Here is a 16,303-nt window from a genome sequence, read left to right on the forward strand (position 1 = left end):
CGATCAGCCTTCTTTACATAATAAAACATTAAAAAACCTTCCCTGTACAGGGCTGCCTTCCGATGTCTTCTAAAGGTCTTCTAAAGGTTTTAAAACTCAAAACCATGGAGAGACCTGGTCTGAACAAAGACATTGGATTCTTATCTCACTATACATGACTAAGCCATTTCTCACCTTCTCACCCCTTGCCTTTTCCTGTAAGACCTATTACAGTCATTAAGAGTCGTCAACAGGCTCATCTCAGCTATCTGCCAATCTCCCATTCCCACCACCCTTCTGAGTAATACCCCTCCCCACCTTCTCACTATATAGAAGGGTCCGGCAACTTCTGTTTCAATGTATCTGAAGAAGTGTGCATGCACACGAAAGCTCATACCAAGAACTAACTTAGTTGGTCTTTAAGGTGCTACTGGAAGGATTTTTTTTTATTTTGACTATGGCAGACCAACACGGCTACCTATCTGTAAAAGGTTGTATAGTTAGTTATCTCCTTGGCTCAGGGGTCACATAGCTCCTTACCCTCCCATGAAAATAGGAATGTCCTAAGGAAAAGCGGGACATTCCGGGATCATATCAGAAACCGGGACAGCTTCTGTAAATCAAGGACTGTCCCTGCAAAATAGGGACACTTGGAGGGTCCGCAAAAGTTCTTTTAAATGTGGAACAGGTATGATGTGGCACTTGTAGCAGTGCCAGTTTTGCCAAAGGAAAAAGTGGGTTGGTGTAAGGCGACCTTGTAGGTAAACTGGTCCCAAGTTGCTAAGAGCTTTATAAACTGCGTGTAACACCTTGAACTTGGCACAGGAACAAATCGGAAACCGGTGCAGATCTCTGAGCACAGGTGCTATAGCCTGACAAGGCCTCACTCTGGTCAGTCACCCTCCTATAGGTGTCTCTTCAATGCTGGGCCACTGCAATGAGGTCTTAAGAAGAAGAAGAGTTTGGATTTGATATCCCGCTTTATCACTACCCGAAGGAGTCTCAAAGCGGCTAACATACTCCTTTCCCTTCCTCCCCCACAACAAACACTCTGTGAGGTGAGTGGGGCTGAGAGACTTCAGAGAAGTGTGACTGGCCCAAGGTCACCCAGCAGCTGCAGGTGGAGGAGCAGGGAAGCGAACCCAGTTCACCAGATTATGAATCTACCGCTCTTAACCACTACACCACGCTGGCTCTCGTCCCCATGATGCAGTGCGACTGCTAGCCAAGCACCCTGGCCTTTAATTGAAAAGAGCCACTGGCTGGACCAAAGAAACAGCAGCCCACACAACAAAACTGGTTGGGCAGGTAGACGGGTTTCCCACGGAAAGGCACCACTAGGGATTGGGAGTAGCACAGAATTTGTTCTGGAATGGTTTTTGTTTTTTTGCAAATTTCCCTAGTGAATACAATAGGATGGGCTCGATGGAAAGGTTGATGGTTGAATGCAACCATGCTGGCCATGTTGTATTATCCCTTGACCCGTACACTTCCTGGCTTAGTCCTGGGTGGACAAAGGTGTCTTTGGGATAATGGAACAACAGAGAATCGTTTAAGGCTGTGGTCGGGTCAAAGAGGAGTCCGTCCAGCATTCCTCCCGGTCTTGGAGAAGCCCAGTGGAAAACCTGAGTCCCCCGGCCACGTTTCACCTTGTTTTCCCGTTTCAGCAGGAGCTTTGCCCACCCCCTGACGGCAGCTTTCCTGCCCTCTCCCAGGGTCATTGGCATTGGGTAAAGGAGCAGATAATCTCTGGTTTGCAGTGTCTGTCTGTCTCTCTCTCTCGGCTCCATTTTCCTTGCATTGTACACCTCCAAGCCATCGAGGAAATCTTTCGGGCCTTTCTGCAGCCGAGTGGTCACTGGGGGGGAAACCCAGCCCCCTTCCCCCCATTGTCAAAGTCCTGGCTGTATCCTCACTCTAAAAATAGGCCTTGTTATCAAGTGATTGTTCTGACACCTCAGCTTGAAGCCTTTGACGTGGGTCTCGGCCAGAAGGGCAGGTGGGGTCCGATGGAGAAAGGCCCATTGGGAACGACTTCGTAAAAAATAATAAAAATTAGCCAGTACTGAAAATTATACCAGTACGCTTCATGCTCCCGAGCCTGGGAGAAGCTGAAACACATTCCTGTATCCCCCTAAAAAGGTCTTTATAAGCACCTCAATTGGACAGGAGTGGGAAGAGATTTCTGGTTGCTGGCTTTCGTTAGGCAATTGGGTGTGCAAAACTCTTGCCAATATCCTGCAAATTGCATCGAGTTCTACCAGTACCACTTTCTGCCCACCCTTGGTGAACTTTCAGTAATGCAGCCACCATCAACAAGAACTTCTAGCATTTTATTGTATTTTTCTAACTCTAAAAATACTCTTTATTATACACCAATCTACACAAAGATTAAGCAGAACAATACATACAATACCTACATACATACCCAACATAGACACACCATGAATATTAGACTTCCAGCTATTCTCATTGTGCTGCTTTATAATTTGTTAATCGGTACGCATTTCACTTTTATTATTCTGCTTTCCTATTTTTTATCTAAACAAGTTTTGCTATATTTTCTCTGTTTTCAAGATTCATTCTAAATCTGCCAGGAGATTTACATTGTCCGTGTAATTTTTTAGGTATTCTTTAAATATTATCCATTATTGACTTTTTGTATTGTGTTTCCTCTTATTCTCCCTGTCAATTTTGCAAGGTGTAAATAGTCAATCATTTTCGCTAACCAGTCTGTTTCTGTGGGAATATCGTTACTTTTCCAGTTCTTGGCTATTAAAATCCTCGCCGCTGTGGTTGCGTACATGAATAGAGGTCTCCAAGTTTTCTTAATTTCCATGGACATGATACCAAGCAGGAAGGCTTCATGGTTTTTAGTAAAAGAGAATCTGAACATTGTTTTGAGTTCGTTATAAATAAGAAGTTAAGAGAATTTTGGGACATTATTTATTAAGAACTTCTAGCATTTTTCGTTTCACACCCACCCAGCGATACGTGTGTTCGGTGACTATCCACTGTGAACCTGATGGATTGCTAAAAGTCAGAGGGTGGGATGGTTGGGAGATTCAGTGCTTGACATTTCTCCAACAGGAGTTAATAACTGCCTTCCTTAATGATCTGGAATCTCTCTCCAGCCATTGGAGTGCAGCACCCTTCGGAGTATGCGGGGAAGGACAGAGGCACATCTGGAGAGAATTTTGGCGGTTAAAATTTGGACACGGAGGGAGCAGAGTGGTATGAATTTCAGCTGTACTGGAGGCATGCTGGGGAACCGTGAAGGTATAAGTTGCTGGTCTCGGAACCTGATGCAGGAGAAGAGGTTTTGCTATCTGTCTATTGATTCTGCTCGTGTATAAACTCAAGTTTGTAGTGCTTCCTCTAGGGTTTCCCACAACTGTTCCTTGAACTTCTCTGCCATTAGAACAAATGGGTCCGCCATCATAATCTCTCTCTCTAGCCCTGCCCAACCCACAGTCAATCTACCCAGCCTGAACATCTGGCGAAAGCTATAAATCAATGGGTTGTTGGAACCTATCTGTCTTGAGAGACAACAGAGTGTGCCTTCAGGGTGATGTCAAATAGATGCAATAGCAGCACCAAAGTGACCTACTGGGTGGAATCTACACACTTATAAAAAACAATGCTGTAAAAATGCTTTTTTAAAAAACATTTTGAAAAATACATTGAATTTGGCATAGCTCACTGTCGCCATCTAGTGTCACATTTGTATATTGCACTTTGCAACACATTTAAATCATTTTATTAGCAGCTGTGTAGCTGAGACCCCGGGTGAAAGAGGAGAGCACAAAATATGGTTTGAAGCTCAACATCAAAAAAACGAAGATCATGGCCACTGGACCCATCACCTCCTGGCAAATAGAAGGGGAAGAAATGGAGGCAGTGAGAGATTTTACTTTCTTGGGCTCCATGATCACTACAGATGGTGACAGGAGTCACGAAATTAAAAGACGCCTGCTTCTTGGGAGAGAAGCAATGACAAACCTAGACAGCATCTTTAAAAGCAGAGACATCACCTTGCTGACAAAGGTCCGTATAGTTAAAGCTATGGTTTTCCCAGTAGTGATGTACGGAAGTGAGAGCTGGACCATAAAGAAGGCTGATCGCCGAAGAATTGATGCTTTTGAATTATGGTGCTAGAGGAGACTCTTGAGAGTCCCATGGACTGCAAAAAGATCAAACCTCTCCATTCTGAAGGAAATCAGCCCTGAGTGCTCACTGGAAGGACAGATCCTGAAGCTGAGGCTCCAAGACTTTGGCCACCTCATGAGAAGAGAAGACTCCCTGGAAAAGACCCTGATGTTGGGAAAGATGGAGGGCACAAGGAGAAGGGGACGACAGAGGACGAGATGGTGGGACAGTGTTCTCGAAGCTACCAGCATGAGTTTGACCAAACTGCGGGAGGCAGTGGAAGACAGGAGTGCCTGGCGTGCTCTGGTCCATGGGGTCACAAAGAGTCGGACACGACTAAACAACTACAGTGGTGCCTCGCAAGACGAAAAGAATCCGTTCTGTGATTCTCTTCGTCTAGCGGTTTTTTCGTCTTGCGAAGCAAGCCCATTGAAGGATTAGCGGATTAGCGCTGTTAGCGGCTTTTAGCGGCTTATCTGCTGATCGGATCAGCTGATAAGCGGCTTAGCGGCTTAGAAAAAGGGGGGGGGGAGGAAAAAAAACAGCAGGAACTCGCAAGACATTGTCGTCTTGTGAAGCAAGCCCATAGGAGATTCGTTTTGCGAAGCACCTCCAAAACGGAAAACTCTTTCGTCTAGCGAGTTTTCCGTCTTGCGAGGCATTCATCTTGCGGGGCACCACTGTAAACAACAACCATGTTTCTATATATGTTCGAAGTTGTCCATTGTGGCTCAGGCAACCCAGTCAGATGGGTGGGGTAAAAATTAAATCATCATCATCCCTACTTAGGAACTCCCTGCCTATTGATATCAAGCAGAGACCTTCTCTGTACAGTTGTACCTCGGAAGTCAAACAGAATCCGTTCCGGAAGTCCATTCGACTTCTGAAACGTTTGGAAACCAAGGCGAGGCTTCTGATTGGTTTCCGATTGTGCAGGTGTGTCGGAAACAATAGCGGAAGCTGCACTGGACGTTCAGCTTCCAAAAAAACCATCACTTCCAGTTTTCGATCATTCCGGAGCCGTTCAACTCCCAAGGTGTTTGGGAGCCAAGGTACAAATGTACTCCTTTCAGCACCTGCTAAAACCATTCCTACTCAGGCTTAGAAAGTCGATGAGTTTTAATCTGTTTTTAGTCTATTGTTATCTTCACTTTTCAAAAGTTTTAAGTTATTGCTAACTTTTCCTACTGATAACGTTTATGTCTTACCTTTTTCCATAAACCGCTTTGAGGATTTACGGTATTTTTTTTACAATCAAGCAGTGTATAAATGTTATCAAACAAACAAAGTTGGGCATCTTCCAAGGCCCAGATCCCCAACAGGAGACCCACTGCCAAACACCCAGGCCTCGCCTGAGCCTGCTCTCCTCCACCTTGCCCTCACTGACTGATCACTGGCCATCATTTGCCCTCACTTAGTGAGTGAGCAAGGGACGCGGGTGGCGCTGTGGTGTAAACCACTGAGCCTAGAGCTTGCCGATTGGAAGGTTGGCGGTTCAAATCCCCGCGACGGGGTGAGCTCCCGTTGCTCGGTCCCTGCTCCTGCCAACCTAGCAGTTCCAAAGCACGTCAAAGCGCAAGTGGATAAATAGGTACCGCTCCAGCGGGAAGGTAAATGGCGTTTCCGTGCGCTGCTCTGGTTCGCCAGAAGCGGCTTCGTCATGTTGGCCACATGACCCGGAAAAGCTGTCTGCGGACAAATGTCAGGTCCCTCGGCCAGTAAAGCGAGATGAGCACCGCAACCCCAGAGTCGTTCGCGACTGGATTTAACTGTCAGGGGTCCTTTCTCTTTACCTTAGTGAGTGACCATTGGCACCCTCTGCTCTCTCCCTCTGGGTGCTGACTTGACCTTGAGGGACAGGACAAGGAAATGGGCAGCAGCAACTGCCAGGAGGAAAAAGTGGCATCTTTTGTCAGGAGCTCTCGAAACCTGGCCAGCACCCTGCAACGTGAATGGAACTTGACCTGGGAATGCTTGGAAGTGGTCTGATCACACTAGGGTGGTCGGGTGGCAGGGAGGGCCTCAAAGTTGCTCTCCAGCTGTTAACATCTGGACAGCAGAATAAGCAAGCACACAGGCCTGCTATGGTGAGATGTTTTTCTGTTTCCATTGCAGTCCAATGGCTTCTAAATTTGCATCTGTGCATATAAATTAGCCCATGCAAACTTTACGCATACCTGTCCACTGCATCTTTTGCAGCGATTCACACAACCACATAATTCACACAACGACTTGGATGGATGCTAGCCTTCAGAAAGGTTATTGTTGTTTGGCACAGAAATGGAAGCAAGAAGAATTACCGACGAAAGATGAATGGCAGACGAAATTAATGGACTATGCGGAATTAGATAAGATGACAGGAAGGATTTGAAACCTGCGGGACCAGAGATTCTCAGAAGACTGGAATAAATATGCGAACTATTTGAAAAGCAACTGTAATCAACAGATTACACTAGTATGACTGCAAGAAGTTTTGTAAGGAGGAATATATGAAATATTGCAAGGAAGGCTATGATGAGAGAGTTAATAGATAAGATAATTAAAAGCAATAGTAAAATTAAGAAATGTAAATTAAGTGAAAAAAAACTCAGAAGTCCAAAAAATTGTATAAGATATGAACTAACGGTATGTTGAATGACTGTTGAAAATGATATATTAAAAAACTAAAAGAAAGAAAGAAAAGAAATGTTATTGTTGTTGCTGTAGCAGACTGAGATGGCTAGGATTTACGCGTCCAGGCTACATTGGTACATTTATCCTTTTCAGGAATGGGTGGAAGCTGAACCATCCGTTCGTATGCAGTCCAAACTCCCATTCTTTTAATATACAGTGGTACCTCAGGTTACATAGGCTTCAGGTTACAGACTCCACTAACCAAGAAACATTGCCGCAGGTTAAGAACTTTGCTTCAGGATGAGAACAGAAATCGTGCTTTGGCAGCAGCAGGAGGCCCCATTAGCTAAAGTGGTGCTTCAGGTTAAGAACAGTTTCAGGTTAAGAACGGACCTCCGGAACGAATTAAGTACTTAACCCGAAGTACCACTGTAGAGACAAAACTCTTTAACCTGAAAGCACTTTCAAAGCACAGGGCAATACACAATTCCTTGCACTTTGTCAAGTCAGCTGTGCACTTCAACACAGTCACTATTTTCAGATGGAATTCAATCAAATGCTGGCAAATTCAGATCACGCAGCTATAGTTGATCCGGAGGACTGGTGCAACCACCCTGATTTAGCTGCATTGCATGGGGTTGGAATAGATGACCCTCAGGGTCCCCCTGTAACTCTACTGTTCTATTATTCTATGAAAGACTGGACTTCTTGCAAGGAGGAAAGAAAACGCACTGGAAACTGTGGGTTAACGCTGGCTTTTGACACAGCATCGTCCAGCCTTCCCACAACTATATCAAAATGAATGAATCATAGAATTGTGGGATAGAAAAGGGTCCTTCAAGGATCATTTAGTCTAACCCCCTGGAAGGCAGGAATCACAAGTGAAGAATCCCTGACAGATGGCAATTCAACCTCTGTTTAGAAAACCTTCAGAGTCAGCCACCTTCCTTGGTTGGTCCTTAAAAATCTCCGTGCCACCATATCAGGATGAACAATCTGCTCTCTCTGTTTCTGCACACTTAAACAACAGGGGTTTTTTATTTTAAAAAAATCTGGCTTGCTTGTTCTGTTGCAAGAATCCAAGTCACTTTTCCCAGCGATATAAATCTTGCACCCAGTTTGGTTTAAAAACAGTGCATAAGCGAAAGGATTAGCAGAAGCCTCACCAGTAAAAAACAACAACAACAATCACTGTTATTCAACAGGAAAATTTGAAATGTAACACGTTTGAGGAGTAGATCTATTTTGGGCTCAGTATGGGAATGTTGGTTGGGAATGCGCTATTTGGGTTGGCGAATAGCACGCAAGGCTATCAGGCCCCCTAGTGGTGAATGCTCATTTGGCGATTGGATCCCATCAGTTACGATGGCCGAGAAAGTTCCCTGCTTATTGGGCAAAATAATTCTGTTCATCGTTTATAGATTTATGAACCACCTTTTGCATGTGTAGGAGCAGATGGGGCTCGTCAGCCTGGGAAGGCAGCCCATCTAGGAACGATACGATAATCTTTATTGTCATTGTCCCATACAGATAAACAAAATTGAAAAATCTACATCAGACATTCAAAAACCAACAAGCCTGCTATCCCAGCTATCCCAGCCTGGTTAGCCCCTAAAAACTCTGATACCCCATTTTTAAATACAATATACTCCCATAGAGACTCCTTACACTGCGTTTAAAACCAAAATCACATTTGGATAGAAACTGTTTCTCAGGCGGCTAGTCCTAGTCTTTATAACCCTGGACCTTCTTCCAGAAGGCAGAAGCTGAAAGAGATCATTTCCGGGGTGCGCACTGTCCTGCGCTATCTCTGCAGCTTTCTTATGGCACCTGGAAGCATAGATTTGATCCAAGGTGGGAAGAGTGCACCCAATTATTCTCTCTGCAGTCTTTACAACCCTGGACAGCATTGTTTCTTCCCTGACCCTGCAGCTCCCAAACCACACACACAGACCATAAGTTAATACACTCTCCACAGTACAATGGTAAAATGCTGTCAACAGGTCCTTTGAGAGATTATTTTTCCAGAGGATTCTCAGAAAATATAACCTCTGCTGTGCTCTCATCATTAGGAACAGGAAAACTCTGATCCTAAACTTCCTCTACCTTCCTTGTGGCTCTACTCATTCGTGAGAAAGACTTCAGGAGTAAATTCCAAAGAAAAGTCTGTACCCGCTGCCTTGCAGGAAGGACATCCTCGGGAGAAGAAAAGGCTAAGGAGTATATGCTCCACAAATCCAGAAAACCCGGAATGGAGTCTCTAAGATGGTTGGATGGTATCTCGTAGGCCTCCTTCCTGCAACTCATCCACCTGAGTTGTTGTTGTTGTTTAGTCGTGTCCGACTCTTCGTGACCCCCTGGACCAGAGCACGCCAGGCACTCCTGTCTTCCACTGCCTCCCGCAGTTTGGTCAAACTCATGCTGGTCGCTTCGAGAACACTGTCCCACCATCTCGTCCTCTGTCGTCCCCTTCTCCTTGTGCCCTCCATCTTTCCCAACATCAGGGTCTTTTCCAGGGAGTCTTCTCTTCTCATGAGGTGGCCAAAGTACTGGAGCCTCAGCTTCACGATCTGTCCTTCCAGTGAGCACTCAGGGCTGATTTCCTTAAGAACGTTTGATCTTCTTGCAGTCCATGGGACTCTCAAGAGTCTCCTCCAGCACCAGAATTCAAAAGCATCAATTCTTCGGCGATCAGCCTTCTTTATGGTCGAGCTTTCACTTCCATACATCACTACCGGGAAAACCATGGCTTTAACTATATGGACCTTTGTTGGCAAGGTGATGTCTCTGCTTTTTAAGATGCTGTCTAGGCTTGTCATTGCATTTCTCCCAAGAAGCAGTCGTCTTTTAATTTCATGACTGCTGTCACCATCTGCAGTGGTCATGGAGCCCAAGAAAGTAAAATCTCTCACTGCCTCCATTTCTTCCCCTTCTATTTGCCAGGAGGTGATGGGACCAGCACCCGAGTTGCAGCCAAACATATTGCTCTGCTTTCCTTTGGACCACAGCAGCGAGGCCAAGGCGGGAAGGGGAGGTCTTGTCGTCTGGGCAGCCCAAGATTTGCAGACACACTGCCCAGACTTGCGTCCAGGGAGGTCACTTAGGTGCCACTAACGCAGCAAAAACAGCGCGGGAGGCAGCAGTTACAAGTTCCCGGTCTCTACAGCCACAGCAGGCGCTGCGATTCTCCAGGAGTTTGACTTCGCTCCCAGAGACACACTCCATGGTCTCTCATTGTATGCCAACAACCTTTACACATGTGTCCTTCCAACTAAATAGTTCTATGATTCTAGGAACATACCATAAAAGCTTTGGTAAGCTTTTTGTCAGGTGGTTCAGACATTTTTTGTGGGGTAGGAGGTGCCCAAATAATGACTAGTTGAAAGTAAACAGGGAATTTAATCAGATGTGATTACATTTATGACTTATACAGTGGTGCCCCGCAAGACGAATGCCTCGCAAGACGGAAAACCCGCTAGACGAAAGCGTTTTCCATTTTGGATGTGCTTCACAAAACGAATTTCCTATGGGCTTGCTTCGCAAGACGAAAATGTCTTGCGAGGGTTTTTTCCTCCCCCCCCTTTTCCCAAGCCGCTTATCAGCTGATCCTAAGCCGCTAAGCCGCTTAACAGCTGATCCGCTAAGCCGCTTATCAGCTGATCCGCTAAGCCGCTTATCAGCTGATCCGCTAAGCCGCTTAACAGCTGATCCGCTAAGCCGCTTATCAGCTGATCCGCTAAGCCCGCTAAGCCGCTAATAGCGCTAATCCGCTAATGGGCTTGCTTCGCAAGACGGAAAAAACCGCAAGACGAAGAGACTCGCGGAACGGATTCTTTTCGTCTTGCGAGGCACCACTGTATGCATAAAGCCATATACAGCTTGGGACCAGGATTCCTGAAAGATCATCTCACCCTTTATCTTCTTCTTCTTTGGTGATCACTCGTAGCTGAGTAAGATTGTCTTCCATAAACATGGTTTAACAATGAGTCCGGAAGTAGCCATGAAGGCCAATTCTGGATCCACACGTCCTTCCACAGTGGAGACCTAGGCTTCTGGGCGGGAGTTGATCATGGTGTGGATTTGCCAAGCGTGCCTTCCTCTTAGCACGTTTCTCCCTTGCGCCCTGAGTTTCCCAATTGTTGGTGTTTATACTACATTTTTAAAATTTGCCTCGAGACAGTCTTTAAACCTCTTAATGTTTAGCACTTACTGTCCCCAACCCTAACCCTGTGGAAAGCCATCTAATTAGACTTTAATTTGATTTTGACATGTTTTTAGGAGGTAATTTAATTATTGTTTCATTTTATACCAATATTATGTATCTGATGTTAGCCGCCCTGAGCCTGACTTCGGCCGGGGAGGGAGGGAAATAAATAAAAGATTATTATTATTATTTTGACCACCAGCATTACACTTTCCATTTTTAAGTTCGGAATAGAGTAATTGCTTTGGAAGACGATAATCAGGCATCTGCACAGCATGACCAGTCCAACAAAGTTGATGTTGAAGAATCGTTGCTTCAACACTGGTGATCTTTGCTTCTTCCAGTACAATGGTACCTCTAGTTGCAGACATGATCTGTTCTGGGGTGCTGTTCACAACCCGAAAAGTCCGCAGCTAGAGTAGTACTTCTGCGCATGTGCGAAGTGTGCAGAATGCTTCTGCATGTGCGTGCGTGCGCAGGGAAACCCGGAAGTATACACTTCTGGGTTTGCTGCATTTGCAAACCGAAAAGCCGCAACGTGAAGCAAACACAACAAGAGGTATGACTGTACACTGGCATTAGTTCGCCTGTCTTCCCAAGTATTGTGTAAAAATTTTCAGAGACACCATTGATGGAATCTTTTGAGGAGCTGGAGATGGCGTTTATAAGTAGTCCATGTTTCACAAGCATACAGTAAGATTGGTAGTACAATAGCTTTGTAAACAAGCATTTTGGTTTCCCTGTGAATGTCCTGGTCCTCAAGCACCCTGCACTTTATATACGCAATTTATCACTGTGCTCTGCAAGTGAGGGAATCCTGCAGATGCCATCTTATATAAGGAGGTCTATCTCATGCAGTATAGGAATCACAGAACTGTAGAGTTGGAAGGGATCCTAAGGGTCATCTAGTCCAACCCTCTGAAATGCAGGAGTCACAGCTACTAATCAAGGGGAGCGAACTGTCTCTGTTGCCTTTTCACTGCCTACTGAAGATCTTCCTCTTCCAAAACGCCTTTCCAGTTCTCTCTCAGTCTACATCTGTACTGGACTTATTTTTAAGATATTCTGAATATGTTTTCATCACTTTGTTTGCTGCCCAGGGCTCCTTTGGGAGGAAGGATGGAAAATAATAATAATAATTATAATAATGCTCTTGGAGCACCTAGGAAAAACACTTTTTTGGTGACTAATTAGCAGGAACACTCAGACTAATGGGTAGTTAGGGAACAGACAAAAGAGGATTAACATTCCTTAGGTCATTAAGGAATCAGAGAGTTTTCCTTAATGGCCTGAGCAAATTCTCCTGCCTTTGGAATGTGAGATGGACCACAACTCATTGCAAGTTTCCAGCTAAATAGGTAAAATAATAATGATGATGATGATGATGATAATAATAATAATGATGACGATAATAACAATAATAATAATGGTGATAATAATAATAATAATAATAATAATAATAATAATAATAATAATAATAATACTCTCCCACCTCTGAACAGTTGCTAGTCAGAGTCCCCCAGCTCGGTCCCCAATCCTGCCTTTCAGAGAACTACACCTCCCAGAAGGCAACGCCTGGAAAGCGTCCTGCGCATGCGTCCCCGACAGTCAGCGCACAGAGAAGCCTCCCGAGTTCTAGAGAGGCCCGAGAGCGCGGCGCGGCAGCGACTTCCGCTTCCGGCCAGCCTCGCTCTGGGCCCTGCGGCTGGCGGCCGAGCCTTGTGCCTCCGCCATATTGTCTGTGTGAGGCCGGCGAGGGAGGCGCGGTGGTGGCTGCTGCCGCCTCCTCCTCAGGTGGGTGGCCGTAGGGGCGCGGGGCGCCTTCCCCGTCCCGAATGGACCCGGTGGGGGGGAGGGGAAAGGGCCCAGAGGCGGGAGAAGGGGGAGGGCGGGGCTTCCTCGACTCCCCCTCCCCCCCTATTTGGAGCCTCAAGGGAGGGGAGGGGGCGGCGCAGTGGGGGGGGCATATATATAATATGAGAAAATGAGGGGTCTCTGGTTCTGGAAGTGCGGGTTTTGCTTCTTCGCCCCCCCCCCCATGAGGCAGCTGCATAGTATGGCAGCCTATGGGGGGGGAGGCTCCCTATCCTGGGTGAGGCTGCCAGTGGAGACGCCCCTGGGCCTGAAGGGAGCAGACCCCGCCCACAGAGCCCCCCCCCCGTGCACCAGTTGACCACTGGGACGTTTCGTTTTGTTGGGGGGGAGGGGAAAGAAAGAGCCCCCCTGCCCAATTATGTGAGTCTGGGAACGAAGCAGGACAGTCCTTTGAAAGGTGCCCCCCCTCCAATGTAGCCCTTCTTGCACTCTAGCAAAAAAAAAAAAGGTTATCTTCTCTCGCCCCCCCCCAAAAGATGTGTGTTCTGGCATATTCTTTTGCATATGATGTTGGGGGGGGGAGGAAGGAGGGGTCCTGCTGTGGGTCTGCAGTGATTCTTTTGGGGTGGGGGCAGAATGGAGAGGGTGTCTCCCTCCAGGGGGGCAGGGAGGGGTAGATCATGGTGGATTTGTGTGTGTGTGTGTGTGTGTATAGGATATTTTGCCCCCTTTCCCGGCTGCATAGGTGATCTCTTTCTGTGTCAGAGGCTGAAGGGTACCTGTAAATCTCTTTATTTGTGAGGTCCGCAAATGCTTGAGCCTGAGCACCTTTCAGCAGGGGCTGTTGGACTTGTGGTTCTGGGAGCCTGTTGGGCTTGTGGTTCTGGGAGCTTGTTGGACGGTTGAGGATAGCCTAGGGTGGGGTCATTCATACATGCTAATCTGCATTTCAAAAACAGAAGCAAAGGTATTATCATTTCCTAGGATTGTTTTCTCTTTGAGTAATTGTGGTTAGGACAGTTTAGAAATCTAGGGTAAATATGTGAAAATTGCTGGTTCCTTTGCCCATTATGGGGGATTTAAGAATTACCTGGTTGGATCAGACCAAGGTCTGTCTAATTTAGCATCCTGTTTCCAACAGTGGACAACTGGAAGCCTCTACAGGGAACTTGTAGAGTCCTGACTGAGGTGCTCTTCTCCCAGCTAATTCCCAAGACAAGCCTCTCTGTCTTCTTAGGACTATGGTGGGATGGGAGGTTCTGATTGCCTTGTTCCAGCTAAATGTAGGAACATTTTCTGCACAGTTGAAGAGTGCTCTCCCCAATTACTGTGGTGCTGATACTGTGGGGATTTCTCCCCATCCTGCAACCATCTGTATACAAAGACCAGACTAGATAGGATAGGACAGATATGTGTACCTGAAAACAGTAAAGTGTGATATTTTAAAATTGACCCTTGATCCTACAAACTTGATTTCTTGCTGTCTGGGCTTCTGAAGTGCTTTCTTCCCTTGCTTTTTGTTTTATTTTAATGATTTGTTGTTTCTCCTTTTCATGGATCATGCCCAAGAAAGCTGTTCCTTCCTTGGTACGTGCAGTTGATGTAAAGGGATGTCTTTTTCCACAGTGATAGACAAAAGGTATTAACTCCACACTAGGAAGTCGAGAAGCTGTACGTAAATTAATGGGCTTAGAAATAAGAGAATGTGAGGAGCCAAAGAAACATTTCCAGTGAAAGTTTCAGAGCTTCTTACAGTGTTCTAGATTCCAGTCCTCATAGCAGTTGGGGGGGGGATGAATAAAAAATATTAGATGCAGGCATAAAATGTTCAGACTTTCTGATATTTTCCCCATTGTTGGGTATGAATATATTTAGCAAGTGTCCATTTTAGTTCTGTTCATCTTCAGCTGAATTGGTTTCCTCCTTATCCCCATGAGAATGTAATATTACTAGGTAAGAAACACTTTTTCCCCATTACCTGACAAGTTGCATCATCTCAGTTTGGCTATATATTGGAACACTTTCATTTATTCTTGTAGGAATAGCGGGTTGGGAAGTGAGGGGATAGCCTGAGAATGTTGCATGCTGCATACTGGAGCTTTTAAATCTTGGGTCTTTAGGGAGGACTTCTCCTTTCTTTACCACTAGAATAGGGAGAGATTCCTTCCCAGATTTTATTGTCAGCCCTTGCAGGAGTATGATCCCACTACCAAGTGTACATCTGCCCTGGCTAAGTGGGCATGAGGGATGCTTCCTCAACCAGCAGCATATGCAAATGTCTGCCTGTAATTTGGTGATGGTGGTCAGGAAACTCCTGGTTCCAATAAGCTGTGGTAGCTGATCTCTTATCTTCTACTGTTTTTCTTCCCCTTGTGAGAAGTTGATCTCTGTTGTTGGCTTGTTAGAGCAACAGGATTCTCTGCACATGCTTACCTGGTAGTTGAGTAGCATTGAACTCAATGAAACTTGCTGATCAGTAGACGTGTATAGGATTGCACTGCTAATTGTTAATCAACTAACAATTTCGCTGGTTGATTGCAGAGACACACTTTTAACTGATAAAGGCAAATTTTAATTTGAGGTTGAGGGGCATCCCTGTTCGTGTAAGTCTTTAGGCTAGTTCGAGTTTGTGTTGCTGTATGTCAAGAAAAATAAAGATGGCCTTGATATCAATGAATGGTATTTCATGAGGCTTCCTATATAAAGGATTTAGTGACATACAGACTTACTTAAAATTAAAAAAATTCCTTCCTGTAGCACCTTAAAGACCAACTAAGTTAGTTCTTGGTATAAGCTTTCGTGTGCATGCACACTTCTTCAGGTATCTGAAGAAGTGTGCATGCACACGAAAGCTTATACCAAGAACTAACTTAGTTGGTCTTTAAGGTGCTACAGGAAGGAATTTTTTTATTTTGACTATGGCAGACCAATACGGCTACCTATCTGTTACTTAAAATTATAAGCAATACAATGACAGGCTTATCCCCAATACTTTGGCTGGCTCTCCATCCTGAAGCTGGCGGCTACTATTTTATTTATTAAAATTGTGTACTGCTGTGGTGGGAAAGGCAGGGTATCAATAAATTCATAATTAAAAAAAAGGATACTGCCTTTTATCCGAAGATCACGGGGCAGTTCACAACATAAAAGTACAAAGAGAACACAATATACATAATAAAAAACAAACCAATAATCCCCTTCCCACAAACACATTTAAAAGGCCATAGAATGTTAATCAGGCAAAGGCCTGGTTGTAGAGAAACATTTTTGCCTGATGCCTAAAGATCTATGATAATGGTGCCAGGTGAGTCTCCCTGGAGAGACTGTCCCACAAACAGGGAACCATCACAGAGAAGACCTTGCATAGAATCATAGAATCGTAGAGTTGGAAGGTACCATGAGGGTCATCTAGTCCAACCCCCTGCAATGCAGGGGTTTTTTGCCCAGTGTGGGGCTTGAACACACAACCCTGAGATGTAGATCCTTTGAAAACATCTCCATGTAAGTCTTCAGCACCCTAGCTATGGTTAGGAGAAGCAGAAT

The 16,303-nt window shown here is 45.4% G+C and overlaps 1 protein-coding gene across 2 annotated transcripts in view; it reads left to right on the top strand.

The window, feature by feature from the left end:
• Positions 1-12,610: 12,610 nt before the first annotated feature.
• The window catches only part of CSNK2A1 (casein kinase 2 alpha 1), a 47,976-nt gene continuing 44,283 nt past the window's right edge, over positions 12,611-16,303 (top strand). The window contains exon 1 of one of the 2 annotated variants that reach the window (XM_081196540.1): positions 12,611-12,739. The gene's annotated coding sequence lies outside the window, so the exon portion shown is untranslated. The remainder of the gene's footprint in view (positions 12,740-16,303) is intronic. The other variant, XM_081196541.1, reaches the window with a different exon arrangement.

Source organism: Podarcis bocagei (assembly GCF_964188305.1).
Source record: "Podarcis bocagei genome assembly, chromosome: 5".
NCBI lineage: Eukaryota > Metazoa > Chordata > Lepidosauria > Squamata > Lacertidae > Podarcis > Podarcis bocagei.